Below are 23,674 nucleotides of genomic sequence, written 5' to 3' on the forward strand. Positions count from 1 at the left end.
GTTTTTAATGTCAGGGCCCTAGGAAGTCTACCGATGAAGTGCGGAGCTACTTTGTGCCTCGTAAATGGCGTAAAACAGTGATTTATTTACATGGCTCCTTCGATGCCCGATTGACTTTCATTGACAACCTGTTGTGAGCATCGCTAACTGACCCCAGATTTCGGACAGCTGGACACAAACCGAGATGAGATATGCAAGGTACGTTCACACTCGGTATCATGATTCAATACACTTTAGGTCAATATCACACCGGAGTTCTCCTTTAATGAGCCAACTAAGTCAATGTTGCCAGGAGGAGAACTTAAATGTTCAGTGGAGGACTATATACAGTATGCGTTGCTGCTATGTGGCTCTATGTTAACTGTGGATGTTTTAAAAGAGCCACAGCACAAGATGTCTGCTAGCCCTGAGCCTCAGCACAAGATGTCTCCCAGCCTTCCAGAGTCTCCGCTGGTTCCGCCCGGCCTTCCAGAGTCTCCGCTGGTCCCGCCCAGCCTTCAAGAGTCTCCGCTGGTTCCGCCCGGCCTTCCAGAGTCTCCGCTGGTCCCGCCCGGCCTTCCAGAGTCTCCGCTTGGTCCCGCCCAGTCTTCCAGAGTCTCCGCTGGTCCCGCCCGGCCTTCCAGAGTCTCCGCTGGTCCCGCCCGGCCTTCCAGAGTCTCCGCTGGTCCCGCCCGGCCTTCCAGAGTCTCCGCTGGTCCCGCCCGGCCTTCCAGAGGTACCGCTGGTCCCGCCCGGCCTTCCAGAGTCTCTGCTGGTTCCGCCCGGTCTTCCAGAGTCTCCGCTGGTCCTGTCCAGCCTTCCTGAACCTCCGCTGGTTCCGCTCAGCCTTCCTGATCCTCCACTGGTTCTTTCCAGATGTCCTGAGATTCCTGTCTGCCGGGTTCTGGTCAAGGAGGCCATGCATGGACTGTGTGGGTTCCCCCCCACCCTCCCTGGTGCTCCAGTTCTGCCACCGCTGTCTCCTGACAGTCCCTCTGCTCACCCACATCCCACCTTCGGTGCAGAGGACTTGCCGTGGGACTGCCAGTCTCCATCGGTGTCCAGAATGAAGGACCCCTCACCATCACCTCCAGTCTCAGAGTCCTGGACTCCACCTCGGCCCTCCGACCCTGCGGCTCCACCCCGGCTCTGTGCTCCCTCGTCTCCGTTGTCGGCCGTCGGCCCACCAACTCCTCCGGGCTCCATCGTCTCTCCGGCTCCGCCCCGGTCAGTTGTCGCCCCACCTTCGCCTCTGGACTCTACTCCTCCGGCTGCGCCTCGTCACTCCATCCTGCCGGCTCTGTGGACCTCCTCCCTCCCGTGGGCACAGCCTCGATCCTCTGTCACTCCGGCCTTGGGTTCCGCCTTGGCCCTCTGGATCCTCTGTGTCGCCCAGGACCATCGACTCTCCGGTTCCGCCTCGGGCTCCACCGGCTCCACTTCCGTCGGTCGGCCCCAGGCAGGAGCCAACCCTTCCCCCACCATGGCTTCTCCCTCCGTCGGCTCCGCCTCAGTCTGTAGTTCCTGTACCCCTACATGGACCTGGCCCTCCATCTCTCCCCCTGTTCCGCCTCCGCTCCACCACCCTCCAGATTGTATAAGGTGGTTAGAGCGTCTGGAAGCCGCTCCTTGGGGAGGGGCTCTGTCACATATCTGGTCTATCTAATCATGAACTCTTGCACACTCATTCTTGACTGCAATCCCCATAAGCCACTGCACCAATCACTGCACACATCTGTTCCTCGTTTTCCACTGAACTGATTGCTGCACACACCTGTTTCAAATTTACCCACATGCATTTAAGCCAATCACACACACAGCCACCTTGCGGAGTCTTATTGTTCCTGTGGTCGTAATTCTAAGCATTTATCTGTGTTGGATTCTCTGTGTATGACTCTGGACTGTTCCCCGTTGACGATTCCTGTTACCTGCCATTGCGACCATTGCCTGTCTATTGAACTGTTTCCCGGATTACCTACGTTGTTCCTGTTTTATGGTGATTATTCCTGCATGTTGACACTTCTCAAAGCCTTGCAAATGGATCCGAACGTCTCTGACTCCTCCTTGTGACAACGCTGCTCTCAGGGCAGGAGTAATAATGTTAAAATGACTGATATTTTTACTGAACTGAACGCTGCTCTCAGGGCAGGAGTAATACTATTAAAATTACTGATATTTTTACTGAACTGTACGCTGCTCTCAGGACAGGAGTAATCAATATTAATATTACTGATATTTTTACTGAACTGTACGATGCTCTCTGGACAGGAGTAATCAATATTAAAATTACTGATATTTTTACTGAACTGTAGCTACTCTCAGGGCAGGAGTAATCAATATTAAAATTACTGATATTTTTACTGAACTGTAGCTGCTCTCAGGGCAGGAGTAATCAATATTAAAATTACTGATATTTTTACTGAACTGTACGCTGCTCTCAGGGCAGCAGTAATCAATATTAAAATTACTGATATTTTTACTGAACTGCAGCTGCTCTTAGGGCAGGAGTAATATTAAAATTACTGATATTTTTACTGAACTGTAGCTGCTCTCAGGGCAGGAGTAATCAATTTTAAAATTACTGATATTTTTACTCAACTGTAGCTGCTCTCAGGGCAGGAGTAATAATATTAAAATTACTGATATTTTTACTGAACTGCAGCTGCTCTCAGGGCAGAAGTAATCAATATTAAAACTACTGATATTTTTACTGAACTGTGTTGCAGCCTCTGAATAGGTTTTTTCTATATTGATATATTATGTTTTTTTCCGTTCACTTTTACTAGTTTTATTGTAGTAAATCTGCATTCAAGTTTTTTTGTCATCATTACTTTTATAAATCAGACAATTTCTGTATTACTGATTTGTCTTTTATTTTATTTTTCAGTTACCTGGAGGAGATGGCAGTAATTGGACCAATCACAGGAGCTAACACTGAAGAGGCATCTGATGCTGCAGAGTCCAAAATGGAGATCAATGAAAAAATTGTGTAAATTTTGTTTTATCTCACTTGATAAAAGCACATAATAGCCACATTCGGATGGTAATTGGTTCTCATGGGGACGTAAGCAACTTTCAACATTTACAGGCGTTAGTCTGTAGTAATGTTGGTAATTTTCCTTCCACCACCCTCATAAATATCCCTGGCCTACTGTTTTTCATGTGGTCATTAAGTTGCTGTCTGAGGAAATCAATAAAAAATTAACAGTTTTTCTTTTTGTCCACTGTTTAACACCATATGCTAACTGTTGTACTTTGCTGTAATTTGCATACATATTTATTACTGAAAAAAGTACTGAAATGCTAGAAAGTATTTACAAAATCAATATTTCATAACTGCTGCAGTTTCATAGTAAGTGAAATGGGTTGAAATTGGTCATAATTATTGCAGTAACATGGATACAGTACAATTTTAAAATATGTATATAAGCCTACAATTACATTTGCAGTCAAATTATTTATCCCCCCCCCCCCAGAGACTGCAGTACTTAACAAATACAAGCTCTAAGGGCAGGAGTAATACTATTAAAATTACTGATATTTTTACTGAACTGTACGCTGCTCTCAGGACAGGAGTAATCAATATTAATATTACTGATATTTTTACTGAACTGTACGATGCTCTCAGGACAGGAGTAATCAATATTAATATTAGTGATATTTTTACTGAACTGTACGATGCTCTCTGGACAGGAGTAATCAATATTAAAATTACTGATATTTTTACTGAACTGTACGCTGCTCTCAGGGCAGCAGTAATCAATATTAAAATTACTGATATTTTTACTGAACTGCAGCTGCTCTTAGGGCAGGAGTAATATTAAAATTACTGATATTTTTACTGAACTGTAGCTGCTCTCAGGGCAGGAGTAATCAATTTTAAAATTACTGATATTTTTACTCAACTGTAGCTGCTCTCAGGGCAGGAGTAATCAATATTAAAATTGCTGATATTTTACTGAACTGCAGCTGCTCTCAGGGCAGAAGTAATCAATATTAAAACTACTGATATTTTTACTGAACTGTGTAGCAGCCTCTGAATAGGTTTTTTCTATATTGATATATTGTTATGTTTTTTCCGTTCACTTTTACTAGTTTTATTGTAGTAAATCTGCATTCAAGTTTTTTTGTCATCATTACTTTTATTAATCAGACAGTTTCTGTATTATTGATTTGTCTTTTATTTTTCAGTTACCTGGAGGAGATGGCAGTAATTGGACCAATCACAGGAGCTAACACTGAAGAGGTATCTGATGCTGCAGAGTCCAAAATGGAGTTCAATGAAAAAATTGTGTAAATTTTGTTTTATCTCACTTGATAAAAGCACATAATAGCCACATTCGGATGGTAATTGGTTCTCATGGGGACGTAAGCAACTTTCAACATTTACAGGCGTTAGTCTGTAGTAATGTTGGTCATTTTCCTTCCACCACCCTCATAAATATCCCTGGCCTACTGTTTTTCATGTGGTCATTAAGTTGCTGTCTGAGGAAATCAATAAAAAATTAACAGTTTTTCTTTTTGTCCACTGTTTAACACCATATGCTAACTGTTGTACTTTGCTGTAATTTGCATACATATTTATTACTGAAAAAAGTACTGAAATGCTAGAAAGTATTTACAAAATCAATATTTCATAACTGCTGCAGTTTCACAGTAAGTGAAATGGGTTGAAATTGGTCATAATTATGGCAGTAACATGGATACAGTACAATTTTAAAATATGTATATAAGCCAACAATTACATTTGCAGTCAAAATTATTTATCCCCCACAGAGACTGCAGTACTTAACAAATACAAGCTTTTCTGAAAATCCTTTTATCAACTATGCGTAGAAAAGGTTTTATATTTTGTCCTACGAATGAAATTTAAAATGTAAGTACAAAAAAAAATCCATATTTGTCAAACATGCGTATGTGGTTCTTGTAAGTAATCATCAATCATTAAAAGTATTGATCAATACAAAAGTTAAGTGCATTTTGCTTAAAATAAATAAAATTATCTGCCAGTGGGGTAAGAAAAATAACCTTGTTTTAAGAAAATTTTCCTTACCCCTCTGGCAAATAATTTAACTAGTTTTGAGCAAAATTCCCTTAATTTAGATTTTTTTTTTAAAATAGTATATTATTAAATTTGAATTTATTCTGATTATTCCAAGCATACAACATTTAAATTATAGCAGACAACCATTCTAATGGCCATGTGAGCAGTGCGTTTCTGGGTTTATATGATCACACATCTTCCCCACTGCAGATAAATTGAATATCACTGAGGTGCCATGTAAATATATTTTTACATGATGTATGTAGCTATCATCCGAATAGAGCTTCTCTGACAGAGTTGACTTGGTGATATGTAAATATAATTGTAAAAGGTCCTAGTGTCAATTTTTGTGCAATCACTTAATGTTCTCATAGGCTATGGCAGAGAATTTAAGACTTGTAATTCCAAAAAAAATAGCAAATGTTTTTTTTTTTTTTTTTTTTTTTTTTTTGTGCTGTTAATGTTGTATCATTCAATGTCTGTTGTACAGATTTGTGTAAGAATAAAAGGAAAAATGTTGACTGAAAATTATGTTTACGGGTCAAATATTAAAAAAAGTTTAGTTATGTAATTTATTTCTTTTTTATTCAATTACAAATAAATCCAGAAACATTTCACAACAAAAAAATATAGCAAAGATCATTAAACTGCTGTAGTTTTAACTGGTTGATATCATAATTCCTAGAGGTTTTTAAGTTCTTTATTTCTTTAAGACACTAGTCAACAAATTTGAACGTGCTCCCTTTAAACCAAGGCCATAGGTTGTCTTGCCAAATATCTTCTCAAAGCCAGTTTCTTGGAGTCTTCAGAATTGTTCCTGCAATTGAAATGCATTAAGAATTGTTTCAATTTACTCTGGTAGTCATGAAAAAAAAGAAAGTGATAAAAAAAGAACTTGGAAAAGGTAAATACTTTGGCAATAAAATCAAATGCAATAATGCTGTACAAATACAAATATTCACTATGTGGCAAACATATGAATTGTAACAGAAACTTTTTTTTTTTTTTTTTTACCTCATCAGGAAGCTGCTGATACAAAGTGAATATGGCCAGAGTTTTTGTTTCTTTCCTATTCTGGTCTCGCTGTTCTGAGAAAAAAAAAGAAAAAAAAAAATTATTGTTACAGAGCATTATTATTATTATTAATTGCAGGCAAGATATATGTGACCCTGGACCACAAAACCAGTCTTAAGTCGCTGGGGTATATTTGTAGCAATAGCCAAAAATACATTGTATGGGACAAAATTACTGATTTTTCTTTTGTGCCAAAAATCATTAGGAAATTAAGTAAAGATCATGTTACATTTTTTTGTAAAATTCCTACTGTAAACCTATCGAAATGTAATTTTTGATTAGCAATATGCATTGTTAAGAACCTAATTTGGACAACTTTAAAAGTAAATTTTCTCAGTATTTAGATTTTTTTTGCACCCTCAGATTCCAGATTTTCAAATAGATGTATCTCGACCAAATATTGTCCTATCCTAACAAACCATACATCAATAGAAAGCTTATTTACTGTACTTTCATATGATGTATATATCTTTTGTAAAATTTAACCTTATGACTGGTTTTGTGGTCCAGGGTCACATATATGCAACCAATCAGTTATAATATTTTTTTCTTAGAACACTATTCTTAGAGTCCAGCTCAAATCCTGTTTAAACAAACCTGTCTGTAATTATCAAGTGCTCTTGAATATCTTAATTAGCTGGTTAATGTTTGTTTGATTAAGTCTGAACCTGATTTTGTAGGAAGGTAGATCTCCAGGAACAGGATTGGTTTAAACCAGGTGTTTTAAAATTGTTTCTTAAGGTAATCCAAGGAAACCACAGAATAAGGAAAACATTTAAATGTACAAAGCTGGGACTTGGGGTGTTCTAGGAAAAATTTGGAATTTCTTGAGGTGGTATTTGGCTTGTGTGATAAAGGGTTAAAACAAATAATGCACGATGGAAATGCATTTGAAATGGGGATGGCATAACCCGACGAACCAGCGGACCAATCTTGTTGCACAGCATCTGAAATGTTTTTAAGGTCAGTCTTAAATTCCCATGCAAAGTATAGTCATACAGAAATACTTTGATGTGAGTACACTACAAATAACAGTAATATGAACCTATTGATTACTCCTGTCATGAGAGCAGCCGCAGTTCAGTAAAAATATCAGTAATTTTAATATTATTACTCCTGCCCTGAGAGCAGCGTACAGTTCAGTAAAAATATCAGTAATTTTAATATTGATTACTCCTGTCCTGAGAGCAGCGTACAGTTCAGTAAAAATATCAGTAATTTTAATATTGATTACTCCTGCCCCGAGAGCAGCGAACAGTTCAGTAAAAATATCAGTAATTTTAATATTGATTACTCCTGTCCTGAGAGCAGCGTACAGTTCAGTAAAAATATCAGTAATTTTAATATTGATTACTCCTGCCCCGAGAGCAGCGTACAGTTCAGTAAAATATCAGTAATTTTAATATTGATTACTCCTGCCCTGAGAGCAGCTACAGTTCAGTAAAAATATCAGTAATTTTAATATTGATTACTCCTGCCCTGAGAGCAGCTACAGTTCAGTAAAAATATCAGTAATTTTAATATTGATTACTCCTGTCCTGAGAGCAGCCGCAGTTCAGTAAAAATATCAGTAATTTTAATATTGATTACTCCTGCCCTGAGAGCAGCAACAGTTCAGTAAAAATATCAGTAATTTTAATATTGATTACTCCTGTCCTGAGAGCAGCTACAGTTCAGTAAAAATATCAGTAATTTTAATATTGATTACTCCTGTCCTGAGAGCAGCGTACAGTTCAGTAAAAATATCAGTAATTTTAAAATTGATTACTCCTGCCCTGAGAGCAGCAACAGTTCAGTAAAATTATCAAGTGCTCTTGAAGATCTTAATTAGCTGGTTAATGTTTGTTTCATTAAGTCTGAACCTGATTTTGTAGGAAGGTAGATCTCCAGGAACAGGATTGGTTTAAACCAGGTGTTTTAAAATTTTTTCTTAAGGTAATCCAAGGAAACCACGGAATAAGGAAAACATTTAAATGTACAAAGCTGGGACTTGGGGTGCTCTAGGAAAAATTTGACTTTCTTGAGGTGGTATTTGGCTTGTGTGATAAAGGGTTAAAACAAATAATGCACGATGGAAATGCATTTGAAATGGGGATGGCATAACCCGACGAACCAGCAGACCAATCCTGTTGCACAGCATCTGAAATGTTTTTAAGGTCAGTCTTAAATTCCTATGCAAAGTATAGTCATACAGAAATATTTTGATGTGAGTACACTACAAATAACAGTAATATGAACCTATTGATTACTCCTGTCCTGAGAGCAGCGTATATTTCATAAAAATGTCAGTAATACGAACCTATTCAGTACTCCTGCCCTGAGAGCAGCCGCAGTTCAGTAAAAATATCAGTAATTTTAATATTGATTACTCCTGTCCTAAGAAAAATATCAGTAATTTTAATATTGATTACTCCTGCCCTGAGAGCAGCGTACAGTTCAGTAAAAATATCAGTAATTTTAATATTGATTACTCCTGTCCTGAGAGCAGCCGCAGTTCAGTAAAAATATCAGTAATTTTAATATTGATTACTCCTGTCCTGAGAGCAGCGTACAGTTCAGTAAAAATATCAGTAATTTTAATATTGATTACTCCTGTCCTGAGAGCAGCGTACAGTTCAGTAAAAATATCAGTAATTTTAAAATTGATTACTCTTGCCCTGAGAGCAGCAACAGTTCAGTAAAATTATCAAGTGCTCTTGAATATCTTAATTAGCTGGTTAATGTTTGTTTCATTAAGTCTGAACCTGATTTTGTAGGAAGGTAGATCTCCAGGAACAGGATTGGTTTAAACCAGGTGTTTTAAATTTTTTTTCTTAAGGTAATCCAAGGAAACCACGGAATAAGGAAAACATTTAAATGTACAAAGCTGGGACTTGGGGTGCTCTAGGAAAAATTTGAATTTCTTGAGGTGGTATTTGGCTCGTGTGATAAAGGGTTAAAACAAATAATGCACGATGGAAATGCATTTGAAATGGGGATGGCATAACCCGACGAACCAGCAGACCAATCCTGTTGCACAGCATCTGAAATGTTTTTAAGGTCAGTCTTAAATTCCCATGCAAAGTATAGTCATACAGAAATACTTTGATGTGAGTACACTACAAATAACAGTAATATGAACCTATTGATTACTCCTGTCATGAGAGCAGCCGCAGTTCAGTAAAAATATCAGTAATTTTAATATTGATTACTCCTGTCCTGAGAAAAATATCAGTAATTTTAATATTGATTACTCCTGCCCTGAGAACAGCCGCAGTTCAGTAAAAATATCAGTAATTTTAATATTGATTACTCCTGCCCTGAGAGCAGCCGCAGTTCAGTAAAAATATCAGTAATTTTAATATTGATTACTCCTGTCCTGAGAACAGCCGCAGTTCAGTAAAAATATCAGTAATTTTAATATTGATTACTCCTGTCCTGAGAGCAGTGTACAGTTCAGTAAAAAATATCAGTAATTTTAAAATTGATTACTCCTGCCCTGAGAACAGCCGCAGTTCAGTAAAAATATCAGTAATTTTAATATTGATTACTCCTGCCCTGAGAGCAGCTGCAGTTCAGTAAAATTATCAAGTGCTCTTGAAGGTCTTAATTAGCTGGTTAATGTTTGTTTGATTAAAATTGATTACTCCTGCCCTGAGAGCAGCCGCAGTTTAGTAAAAATATCAGTAATTTTAATATTGATTACTCCTGTCCTGAAAAAAATATCAGTAATTTTAATATTGATTACTCCTGTCCTGAAAAAAATATCAGTAATTTTAATATTGATTACTCCTGCCCTGAGAGCAGCCGGAGTTCAGTAAAAATATCAGTAATTTTAATATTGATTACTCCTGCCCTGAGAGCAGCCGCAGTTCAGTAAAAATATCAGTAATTTTAATATTGATTACTCCTGCCCTGAAAGCAGCCGGAGTTCAGTAAAAATATCAGTAATTTTAATATTGATTACTCCTGCCCTGAGAGCAGCGTACAGTTCAGTAAAAATATCAGTAATTTTAATATTGATTACTCCTGCCCTGAGAGCAGCCAGAGTTCAGTAAAAATATCAGTAATTTTAATATTGATTACTCCTGCCCTGAGAGCAGCCGCAGTTCAGTAAAACTATCAGTAATTTTAATATTGATTACTCCTGTCCTGAGAGCAGCCGCAGTTCAGTAAAAATATCAGTTATTTTAATATTGATTACTCCTGCCCTGAGAGCAGCCGCAGTTCAGTAAAAATATCAGTAATTTTAATATTGATTACTCCTGTCCTGAGAGCAGCCGCAGTTCAGTAAAAATATCAGTTATTTTAATATTGATTACTCCTGCCCTGAGAGCAGCCGCAGTTCAGTAAAAATATCAGTAATTTTAATATTGATTACTCCTGTCCTGAGAGCAGCCGCAGTTCAGTAAAAATATCAGTTATTTTAATATTGATTACTCCTGCCCTGAGAGCAGCTGCAGTTCAGTAAAATTATCAAGTGCTCTTGAAGGTCTTAATTAGCTGGTTAATGTTTGTTTGATTAAAATTGATTACTCCTGCCCTGAGAGCAGCCGCAGTTTAGTAAAAATATCAGTAATTTTAATATTGATTACTCCTGTCCTGAAAAAAATATCAGTAATTTTAATATTGATTACTCCTGTCCTGAGAGCAGCCGCAGTTCAGTAAAAATATCAGTTATTTTAATATTGATTACTCCTGCCCTGAGAGCAGCTGCAGTTCAGTAAAATTATCAAGTGCTCTTGAAGGTCTTAATTAGCTGGTTAATGTTTGTTTGATTAAAATTGATTACTCCTGCCCTGAAAGCAGCCGCAGTTTAGTAAAAATATCAGTAATTTTAATATTGATTACTCCTGTCCTGAAAAAAATATCAGTAATTTTAATATTGATTACTCCTGTCCTGAGAGCAGCCGCAGTTCAGTAAAAATATCAGTTATTTTAATATTGATTACTCCTGCCCTGAGAGCAGCTGCAGTTCAGTAAAATTATCAAGTGCTCTTGAAGGTCTTAATTAGCTGGTTAATGTTTGTTTGATTAAAATTGATTACTCCTGCCCTGAGAGCAGCCGCAGTTTAGTAAAAATATCAGTAATTTAAATATTGATTACTCCTGTCCTGAAAAAAATATCAGTAATTTTAATATTGATTACTCCTGTCCTGAGAGCAGCCGCAGTTCAGTAAAAATATCAGTTATTTTAATATTGATTACTCCTGCCCTGAGAGCACCTGCAGTTCAGTAAAATTATCAAGTGCTCTTGAAGGTCTTAATTAGCTGGTTAATGTTTGTTTGATTAAAATTGATTACTCCTGCCCTGAGAGCAGCCGCAGTTTAGTAAAAATATCAGTAATTTTAATATTGATTACTCCTGTCCTGAAAAAAATATCAGTAATTTTAATATTGATTACTCCTGCCCTGAGAGCAGCCGGAGTTCAGTAAAAATATCAGTAATTTTAATATTGATTACTCCTGCCCTGAGAGCAGCGTACAGTTCAGTAAAAATATCAGTAATTTTATATTGATTACTCCTGCCCTGAGAGCAGCATACAGTTCAGTAAAATATCAGTAATTATAATATTGATTACTCCTGTCCTGAGAGCAGCCGCAGTTCAGTAAAAATATCAGTAATTTTAATATTGATTACTCCTGTCCTGAGAGCAGCTACAGTTCAGTAAAAATATCAGTAATTTTATATTGATTACTCCTGCCCTGAGAGCAGCATACAGTTCAGTAAAATATCAGTAATTATAATATTGATTACTCCTGCCCTGAGAGCAGCTACAGTTCAGTAAAAATATCAGTAATTATAATATTGATTACTCCTGCCCTGAGAGCAGCTACAGTTCAGTAAAAATATCAGTAATTTTATATTGATTACTCCTGCCCTGAGAGCAGCATACAGTTCAGTAAAATATCAGTAATTATAATATTGATTACTCCTGCCCTGAGAGCAGCTACAGTTCAGTAAAAATATCAGTAATTATAATATTGATTACTCCTGCCCTGAGAGCAGCTACAGTTCAGTAAAAATATCAATAATTTTAATATTGATTACTCTTGTCCTGAGAGCAGCTACAGTTCAGTAAAAATATCAGTAATTTTAATATTGATTACTCCTGCCCTGAGAGCAGCATACAGTTCAGTAAAATATCAGTAATTATAATATTGATTACTCCTGCCCTGAGAGCAGCTACAGTTCAGTAAAAATATCAATAATTTTAATATTGATTACTCTTGTCCTGAGAGCAGCTACAGTTCAGTAAAAATATCAGTAATTTTAATATTGATTACTCTTGTACTGAGAGCAGCGTACAGTTCAGTAAAAATATCAGTAATTTTAATATTGATTACTCTTGTCCTGAGAGCAGCGTACAGTTCAGTAACAATATCAGTAATTTTAATATTGATTACTCCTCCCCTGCGAGCAGCGTACAGTTCAGTAAAAATATCAGTAATTTTATATTGATTACTCCTGCCCTGCGAGCAGCGTACAGTTCAGTAAAAATATCAGTAATTTTAATATTGATTACTCCTGTCCTGAGAGCAGCGTACAGTTCAGTAAAATATCAGTAATTTTAATATTGATTACTCCTGTCCTGAGAGCAGCACACAGTTCAGTAAAAATATCAGTAATTTTAATATTGATTACTCCTGTCCTGAGAGCAGCTACAGTTCAGTAAAAATATCAGTAATTTTAATATTGATTACTCCTGTCCTGAGAGCAGCTACAGTTCAGTAAAAATATCAGTAATTTTAATATTGATTACTCCTGTCCTGAGAGCAGCTACAGTTCAGTAAAAATATCAGTAATTTTAATATTGATTACTCCTGTCCTGAGAGCAGCTACAGTTCAGTAAAAATATCAGTAATTTTAATATTGATTACTCCTGTCCTGAGAGCAGCTACAGTTCAGTAAAAATATCAGTAATTTTAATATTGATTACTCCTGTCCTGAGAGCAGCTACAGTTCTGTAAAAATATCAGTAATTTTAATATTGATTACTCCTGCCCTGAGAGCAGCGTACAGTTCAGTAAAATATCAGTAATTTTAATATTGATTACTCCTGCCCTGAGAGCAGCGTACAGTTCAGTAAAATATCAGTAATTTTAATATTGATTACTCCTGTCCTGAGAGCAGCGTACAGTTCAGTAAAAATATCAGTAATTATAATATTGATTACTCCTGTCCTGAGAGCAGCTACAGTTCTGTAAAAATATCAGTAATTATAATATTGATTACTCCTGTCCTGAGAGCAGCTACAGTTCTGTAAAAATATCAGTAATTTTAATATTGATTACTCCTGTCCTGAGAGCAGCTACAGTTCTGTAAAAATATCAGTAATTTTAATATTGATTACTCCTGTCCTGAGAGCAGCGTACAGTTCAGTAAAAATATCAGTAATTTTAATATTTATTACTCCTGTCCTGAGAGCAGCGTACAGTTCAGTAAAAATATCAGTAATTTTAATATTGATTACTCCTGTCCTGAGAGCAGCGTACAGTTCAGTAAAAATATCAGTAATTTTAATATTGATTACTCCTGTACTGAGAAAAATATCAATAATTTTAATATTGAATACTCCTGTCCTGAGAGCAGCTACAGTTCAGTAAAAATATCAGTAATTTTAATATTTATTACTCCTGTCCTGAGAGCAGCTACAGTTCAGTAAAAATATCAGTAATTTTAATATTGATTACTCCTGTCCTGAGAGCAGCTACAGTTCAGTAAAAATATCAGTAATTTTAATATTGATTACTCCTGTACTGAGAAAAATATCAATAATTTTAATATTGAATACTCCTGTCCTGAGAGCAGCTACAGTTCAGAAAAAATATCAGTAATTATAATATTGATTACTCCTGTCCTGAGAGCAGCGTACAGTTCAGTAAAAAATATCAGTAATTTTAATATTTATTACTCCTGACCTGAGAGCAGCGTACAGTTCAGTAAAAATATCAGTAATTTTAATATTGATTACTCCTGTACTGAGAAAAATATCAATAATTTTAATATTGATTACTCCTGAACTGAGAGCAGCTGCAGTTTAGTAAAATATCTGTAATTTTAATATTGATTACTCCTGAACTGAGAGCAGCTGCAGTTTAGTAAAATATCAGTAATTTTAATATTGATTACTCCTGCCCTGAGAGCAGCGTACAGTTCAGTAAAAATATCAGTAATTTTAATATTGATTACTCCTGTCCTGAGAAAAATATCAGTAATTTTAATATTGATTACTCCTGCCCTGAGAGCAGCTACAGTTCAGTAAAAATATCAGTAATTTTAATATTTATTACTCCTGTCCTGAGAGCAGCTACAGTTCAGTAAAAATATCAGTAATTTTAATATTGATTACTCCTGTCCTGAGAAAAATATCAGTAATTTTAATATTGATTACTCCTGCCCTGAGAGCAGCTGCAGTTCAGTAAAAATATCAGTAATTTTAATATTGATTACTCCTGTCCTGAGAAAAATATCAGTAATTTTAATATTGATTACTCCTGTCCTGAGAAAAATATCAGTAATTATAATATTGATTACTCCTGCCCTGAGAGCAGCGTACAGTTCAGTAAAAATATCAGTAATTTTAATATTGATTACTCCTGCCCTGAGAGCAGCGTACAGTTCAGTAAAAATATCAGTAATTTTAATATTGATTACTCCTGTCCTGAGAGCAGCGTACAGTTCAGTAAAAATATCAGTAATTTTAATATTGATTACTCCTGCCCTGAGAGCAGCGTACAGTTCAGTAAAAATATCAGTAATTTTAATATTGATTACTCCTGTACTGAGAAAAATATCAATAATTTTAATATTGATTACTCCTGAACTGAGAGCAGCGTACAGTTCATTAAAAATATCAGTAATTTTAATATTGATTACTCCTGCCCTGAGAGCAGCTGCAGTTTAGTAAAATATCAGTAATTTTAATATTGATTACTCCTGCCCTGAGAGCAGCTACAGTTCAGTAAAAATATCAGTAATTTTAATATTGACTACTCCTGCCCTGAGAGCAGCTACAGTTCAGTAAAAATATCAGTAATTTTAATATTGATTACTCCTGTCCTGAGAGCAGCTGCAGTTCAGTAAAAATATCAGTAATTTTAATATTGATTACTCCTGTACTGAGAAAAATATCAATAATTTTAATATTGATTACTCCTGAACTGAGAGCAGCGTACAGTTCATTAAAAATATCAGTAATTTTAATATTGATTACTCCTGCCCTGAGAGCAGCTGCAGTTTTGTCACAACCCTGTCTGTCATTGGTCTCACCCATTGTCTTCCCCTACCATTCTGTTGTCATTTGGTTTAGCCCTCGTCACCGTCATCTGTTGCACCTGTCCTTGTAATTATTAGTCATCTGTGTCACCTGTGTTTGATTATGAGTTACCCTTTATAAGTCTGTCTTTGAGTTTAGTCTTTTGTCGGTCTTTAACGTTATCTGGATGTGTGTGAAAGCCCTCTGTGTTCCTGCCTGTTCCTGCCTTGTTCATCTTGGAGAATTCTATTAAATTTATTGTTGATTGTTAATCTCGTCTATCGTCTCGTCTCGTCCTGCACACCCGCGTGACAGAAAGACCGACCAAAAAAAAAAAAAAATTCACGGCGTCTTCCCCTGCGTTTATTTTCCGTTTTTTTTGTATCAGTGTTTAGTTTATTTTTTTTTTTTTTTTCCTCCCCCGTCATGAATGATCCCGCCGTCCTCATCCTCCTCCTGAAGCAGGGGAACCGCTCTCTCGAGGACCACACCAGAGACTTTATATTCCTCGCCCCGTTTACGCACTACCCGGACAGTTGCCTATGCACGTTCTACCGCGTGGGACTTAATGATAACATCCAGAGGCAGCTGTCCGGGGAGGGTCCTCGAGAGAGCCTCGCCGACTACATCGAGTGGGTGCTGGTGTCCAGCAGAGCTTCGTTGACCGCGAAGGATGACACCAGCCCCACTCCAGACCCAGAACCCAGCCCAACATCACCCCGACAAGCGGAGTTGCAGCCCGAGCCCACCGACGATGGAGAGCCCGAGCCGAGAGCGACAGAGCCAGAGCCGGACCCATCGGACCAGGTGCGAGAGCCGACTGCTACATCCGCGACGGTGGAGTACGACGTGGAGCAAGAGAGGGCTACAGAGAGCCCTGCCCACTGCACCACCACTGGGGGTGAGAATGAGCAACACTCTGGGGACTTAATAGACTTTTCCACAGAACCACTGACCTGCCTGAACTTCCCACCCACCCGCCCTCTTCTGCCTATGCCTGAGTCTCCGCTGGTCCCGTCCAGCCATCCTGAGTCTCCGCTGGTCCCGTCCAGCCATCCTGAATCTCCGCTGGTCCCGTCCAGCCGTCCTGAATCTCCGCTGGTTCCGTCCAGTCGTCCAGAGTCATCGCTGATTTCGCCCAGCCTTCCAGAATCTCCGCTATCACCTGTCAGTCCCCCTGCTCACCCTCAGTCATCCACCTGTGCAGTGGGCTCGCCGCGGGACTGCCAGCTTCCATCGGCGTCTCGGCTGGAGGATTCCTCAGCTCCGCCTCCAGCCTCCGAGTCCTGGACTCCGCCTCGGCCCTTCGACCCCGCGGTTCCACCACGGCTCTCGACGCCCTCCTCTCCACCGTCGCCCGTCGATCCACCAGCTCCACCGGGCTCCATCGTCTTTCCGGCTCCGCCCTGGTCAGTCGTCACCCCATCGGCTCCTCAGGACTCTGCTCCTCCGGCTGTGCCTCGTCGCGCCGTCCCACCGGCTCCTTGGGACTCCTCCTTCCTGCGGGCACAGCCTCCATCCTCTGTCGCTCCGGCTCCGCCGCGGATCTCCGGGACTCCGCCTCCGCCTCGGGCGCCAGAGCCTGTTCCACCTTGGCCCTCCGGATCCTCGGCGTCACCCCGGATCATCGGCTCTCCGTCTCCGCCTCGGGCTCCTCCGCCATCTGCTCCGCCTCTGTCGGTCGGCCCCATGGAGTCGGCACGCCTTCCTCCACCATGGCTCCTCCCTCCGTCGGCTCCACCGTGGGCCGTCATCATGGCTGTGGTCTGGGTCAGTTCTTCCTGCTTCAGGTCCCTCCTGTTTCCTCCCTGGCTCCTCCCACCTTCGTCGCCCCCCTGGACTCTAACGACTTTGTTTGTTGTCCCCCTCCAGGGGTACCGTCCTCCGCCCAAGCCTCCTCCCTTATGTACTCTGTTTTTCCGCCCCTCTCGTTTCTTCCACGGCGCGAGGACGCGCCTTTCCGGAGGGGGGCGTGATGTCACAACCCTGTCTGTCATTGGTCTCACCCATTGTCTTCCCCTACCATTCTGTTGTCATTTGGTTTAGCCCTCGTCACCGTCATCTGTTGCACCTGTCCTTGTAATTATTAGTCATCTGTGTCACCTGTGTTTGATTATGAGTTACCCTTTATAAGTCTGTCTTTGAGTTTAGTCTTTTGTCGGTCTTTAACGTTATCTGGATGTGTGTGAAAGCCCTCTGTGTTCCTGCCTGTTCCTGCCTTGTTCATCTTGGAGAATTCTATTAAATTTATTGTTGATTGTTAATCTCGTCTATCGTCTCGTCTCGTCCTGCACACCCGCGTGACAAGTTTAGTAAAATATCAGTAATTTTAATATTGATTACTCCTGCCCTGAGAGCAGCTACAGTTCAGTAAAAATATCAGTAATTTTAATATTGACTACTCCTGCCCTGAGAGCAGCTACAGTTCAGTAAAAATATCAGTAATTTTAATATTGATTACTCCTGCCCTGAGAGCAGCTGCAGTTCAGTAAAAATATCAGTAATTTTAATATTGATTACTCCTGTCCTGAGAAAAATATCAGTAATTTTAATATTGATTACTCCTGTCCTGAGAAAAATATCAGTAATTATAATATTGATTACTCCTGCCCTGAGAGCAGCGTACAGTTCAGTAAAAATATCAGTAATTTTAATATTGATTACTCCTGCCCTGAGAGCAGCGTACAGTTCAGTAAAAATATCAGTAATTTTAATATTGATTACTCCTGTCCTGAGAGCAGCGTACAGTTCAGTAAAAATATCAGTAATTTTAATATTGATTACTCCTGCCCTGAGAGCAGCGTACAGTTCAGTAAAAATATCAGTAATTTTAATATTGATTACTCCTGTCCTGAGAGCAGCGTACAGTTCAGTAAAAATATCAGTAATTTTAATATTGATTACTCCTGTACTGAGAAAAATATCAATAATTTTAATATTGATTACTCCTGAACTGAGAGCAGCGTACAGTTCATTAAAAATATCAGTAATTTTAATATTGATTACTCCTGCCCTGAGAGCAGCTGCAGTTTAGTAAAATATCAGTAATTTTAATATTGATTACTCCTGCCCTGAGAGCAGCTACAGTTCAGTAAAAATATCAGTAATTTTAATATTGACTACTCCTGCCCTGAGAGCAGCTACAGTTCAGTAAAAATATCAGTAATTTTAATATTGATTACTCCTGTCCTGAGAAAAATATCAGTAATTATAATATTGATTACTCCTGCCCTGAGAGTGGCGTACAGTTCAGTAAAAATATAAATAATTTTAATATTGAATACTCCTGTCCTGAAAAAAATATCAGTAATTTTAATATTGATTACTCCTGCCCTGAGAGCAGCGTACAGTTCAGTAAAAATATCAGTAATTTTAATATTGATTACTCCTGTCCTGAGAAAAATATCAGTAATTTTAATATTGATTACTCCTGCCCTGAGAGCAGCTACAGTTCAGTAAAAATATCAGTAATTTTAATATTTATTACTCCTGTCCTGAGAGCAGCTACAGTTCAGTAAAAATATCAGTAATTTTAATATTGATTACTCCTGTCCTGAGAAAAATATCAGTAATTTTAATATTGATTACTCCTGCCCTGAGAGCAGCTGCAGTTCAGTAAAAATATCAGTAATTTTAATATTGATTACTCCTGTCCTGAGAAAAATATCAGTAATTTTAATATTGATTACTCCTGTCCTGAGAAAAATATCAGTAATTATAATATTGATTACTCCTGCCCTGAGAGCAGCGTACAGTTCAGTAAAAATATCAGTAATTTTAATATTGATTACTCCTGCCCTGAGAGCAGCGTACAGTTCAGTAAAAATATCAGTAATTTTAATATTGATTACTCCTGTCCTGAGAGCAGCGTACAGTTCAGTAAAAATATCAGTAATTTTAATATTGATTACTCCTGCCCTGAGAGCAGCGTACAGTTCAGTAAAAATATCAGTAATTTTAATATTGATTACTCCTGTACTGAGAAAAATATCAATAATTTTAATATTGATTACTCCTGAACTGAGAGCAGCGTACAGTTCATTAAAAATATCAGTAATTTTAATATTGATTACTCCTGCCCTGAGAGCAGCTGCAGTTTAGTAAAATATCAGTAATTTTAATATTGATTACTCCTGCCCTGAGAGCAGCTACAGTTCAGTAAAAATATCAGTAATTTTAATATTGACTACTCCTGCCCTGAGAGCAGCTACAGTTCAGTAAAAATATCAGTAATTTTAATATTGATTACTCCTGTCCTGAGAGCAGCTGCAGTTCAGTAAAAATATCAGTAATTTTAATATTGATTACTCCTGTACTGAGAAAAATATCAATAATTTTAATATTGATTACTCCTGAACTGAGAGCAGCGTACAGTTCATTAAAAATATCAGTAATTTTAATATTGATTACTCCTGCCCTGAGAGCAGCTGCAGTTTAGTAAAATATCAGTAATTTTAATATTGATTACTCCTGCCCTGAGAGCAGCTACAGTTCAGTAAAAATATCAGTAATTTTAATATTGACTACTCCTGCCCTGAGAGCAGCTACAGTTCAGTAAAAATATCAGTAATTTTAATATTGATTACTCCTGCCCTGAGAGCAGCTGCAGTTCAGTAAAAATATCAGTAATTTTAATATTGATTACTCCTGTCCTGAGAAAAATATCAGTAATTTTAATATTGATTACTCCTGTCCTGAGAAAAATATCAGTAATTATAATATTGATTACTCCTGCCCTGAGAGCAGCGTACAGTTCAGTAAAAATATCAGTAATTTTAATATTGATTACTCCTGCCCTGAGAGCAGCGTACAGTTCAGTAAAAATATCAGTAATTTTAATATTGATTACTCCTGTCCTGAGAGCAGCGTACAGTTCAGTAAAAATATCAGTAATTTTAATATTGATTACTCCTGCCCTGAGAGCAGCGTACAGTTCAGTAAAAATATCAGTAATTTTAATATTGATTACTCCTGTCCTGAGAGCAGCGTACAGTTCAGTAAAAATATCAGTAATTTTAATATTGATTACTCCTGTACTGAGAAAAATATCAATAATTTTAATATTGATTACTCCTGAACTGAGAGCAGCGTACAGTTCATTAAAAATATCAGTAATTTTAATATTGATTACTCCTGCCCTGAGAGCAGCTGCAGTTTAGTAAAATATCAGTAATTTTAATATTGATTACTCCTGCCCTGAGAGCAGCGTACAGTTCAGTAAAAATATCAGTAATTTTAATATTGACTACTCCTGCCCTGAGAGCAGCTACAGTTCAGTAAAAATATCAGTAATTTTAATATTGATTACTCCTGTCCTGAGAAAAATATCAGTAATTATAATATTGATTACTCCTGCCCTGAGAGTGGCGTACAGTTCAGTAAAAATATAAATAATTTTAATATTGATTACTCCTGTCCTGAAAAAAATATCAGTAATTTTAATATTGATTACTCCTGCCCTGAGAGCAGCGTACAGTTCAGTAAAAATATCAGTAATTTTAATATTGATTACTCCTGCCCTGAGAGCAGCGTACAGTTCAGTAAAAATATCAGTAATTTTAATATTGATTACTCCTGCCCTGAGAGCAGCGTACAGTTCAGTAAAAATATCAGTAATTTTAATATTGATTACTCCTGCCCTGAGAGCAGCGTACAGTTCAGTAAAAATATCAGTAATTTTAATATTGATTACTCCTGCCCTGAGAGCAGCTACAGTTCAGTAAAAATATCAGTAATTTTAATATTGATTACTCCTGCCCTGAGAGCAGCTACAGTTCAGTAAAAATATCAGTAATTTTAATATTGATTACTCCTGTCCTGAGAGCAGTGTAAAGTTCAGTAAAATATCAGTAATTTTAATATTGATTACTCCTGTCCTGAGAGCAGCGTACAGTTCAGTAAAATATCAGTAATTTTAATATTGATTACTCCTGTCCTGAGAGCAGCGTACAGTTCAGTAAAATATCAGTAATTTTAATATTGATTACTCCTGTCCTGAGAGCAGTGTAAAGTTCAGTAAAAATATCAGTAATTTTAATACTGATTACTCCGGTCCTGAGAGCAGCGTTCAGTTCAGTAAAATATCAGTAATTTTAATATTGATTACTCCTGTCCTGAGAGCAGTGTAAAGTTCAGTAAAAATATCAGTAATTTTAATATTGATTACTCCTGTCCTGAGAGCAGCGTACAGTTCAGTAAAAATATCAGTAATTTTAATATTGATTACTCCTGTAATGAAAGCAGCGTACAGTTCAGTAAAAATATCAGTAATTTTAATATTGATTACTCCTGCCCTGAGAGCAGCGTACAGTTCAGTAAAAATATCAGTAATTTTAATATTGATTACTCCTGCCCTGAGAGCAGCTACAGTTCAGTAAAAATATCAGTAATTTTAATATTGATTACTCCTGCCCTGAGAGCAGCTACAGTTCAGTAAAAATATCAGTAATTTTAATATTGATTACTCCTGCCCTGAGAGCAGCTACAGTTCAGTAAAAATATCAGTAATTTTAATATTGATTACTCCTGCCCTGAGAGCAGCGTACAGTTCAGTAAAATATCAGTAATTTTAATATTGATTACTCCTGTCCTGAGAGCAGCGTACAGTTCAGTAAAAATATCAGTAATTTTAATATTGATTACTCCTGTCCTGAGAGCAGCGTACAGTTCAGTAAAAATATCAGTCATTTTAATATTGATTACTCCTGCCCTGAGAGCAGCGTACAGTTCAGTAAAATATCAGTAATTTTAATATTGATTACTCCTGTCCTGAGAGCAGCGTACAGTTCAGTAAAATATCAGTAATTTTAATATTGATTACTCCTGTCCTGAGAGCAGCGTACAGTTCAGTAAAAATATCAGTCATTTTAATATTGATTACTCCTGCCCTGAGAGCAGCGTACAGTTCAGTAAAAATATCAGTCATTTTAATATTGATTACTCCTGTCCTGAGAGCAGCGTACAGTTCAGTAAAAATATCAGTCATTTTAATATTGATTACTCCTGTCCTGAGAGCAGCGTACAGTTCAGTAAAATATCAGTAATTTTAATATTGATTACTCCTGTCCTGAGAGCAGCGTACAGTTCAGTAAAATTATCAGTAATTTTAATATTGATTACTCCTGTCCTGAGAGCAGCGTACAGTTCAGTAAAATATCAGTAATTTTAATATTGATTACTCCTGCCCTGAGAGCAGCTACAGTTCAGTAAAATTATCAGTAATTTTAATATTGATTACTCCTGTCCTGAGAGCAGCGTACAGTTCAGTAAAATATCAGTAATTTTAATATTGATTACTCCTGCCCTGAGAGCAGCTGCAGTTCAGTAAAAATATCAGTAATTTTAATATTGATTACTCCTGCCCTGAGAGCAGCTGCAGTTCAGTAAAAATATCAGTAATTTTAATATTGATTACTCCTGTCCTGAGAAAAATATCAGTAATTTTAATATTGATTACTCCTGTCCTGAGAGCAGCTGCAGTTCAGTAAAAATATCAGTAATTTTAATATTTATTACTCCTGTCCTGAGAAAAATATCAGTAATTTTAATATTGATTACTCCTGTCCTGAGAAAAATATCAGTAATTTTAATATTGATTACTCCTGCCCAGAGAGCAGCTGCAGTTTAGTAAAATATCAGTAATCCCTTGTGCATTGTTTCAATTTACAACCTTTCGTTATGTTTCGTGGCTGAAAACAGCCACTACTTTAAACTGCTGTAAAAATGTATCAGATAAATATTTTTTTAAATTTTTTTTGCATAAATCTATTAATCATCCTCAGTCCTGCTCAAAAATACTAAATGTTTAAAAAAAATTCAGGATTTTAACTCTTTAATTGCCAAATTCCTAAATGATGTCACAGATTTTGGGGGGAAAAAAACACAAAATTACTAATTTTCAATATAAAAGGTAATTGTGGCCTGGATTTTTTTTTTATCTTTTTAACAGTCTTGGACATGTGAAAGATTAGTAAGAACATTGGCTTTCATGCATTGTTAGTTTTGGCGCAGCATCAGATTTTCTTTTTTTCTCCCTCATTTATTGTTTGTGGCTGTTTTTGCCCCATTGACTTCCATTATAACCACATTTTTTGATTGCAAAGCCATGACACCATATAATGCTGAATTCTTGATTGTTTGTGGTTTTCCCTGTTGGGAAGGGGTCAAATTTGTAAAATGTACTGTTGATTATCAGTTGGCCCCATTAACCCTTTAGATAGGCCTTTGCAAAAAAAAGCTTAGTTTTACATAGAGTTCTATGGAGTATAACGGCATATTATAGTGTGCGTGTGTGTATGTGTGTGTGAGCGTGTGTGAGTGTGTGAAAGTGTGTGCGAGT

Source organism: Garra rufa, unplaced genomic scaffold, assembly GCF_049309525.1.
Source record: "Garra rufa unplaced genomic scaffold, GarRuf1.0 hap1_unplaced_002, whole genome shotgun sequence".
NCBI lineage: Eukaryota > Metazoa > Chordata > Actinopteri > Cypriniformes > Cyprinidae > Garra > Garra rufa.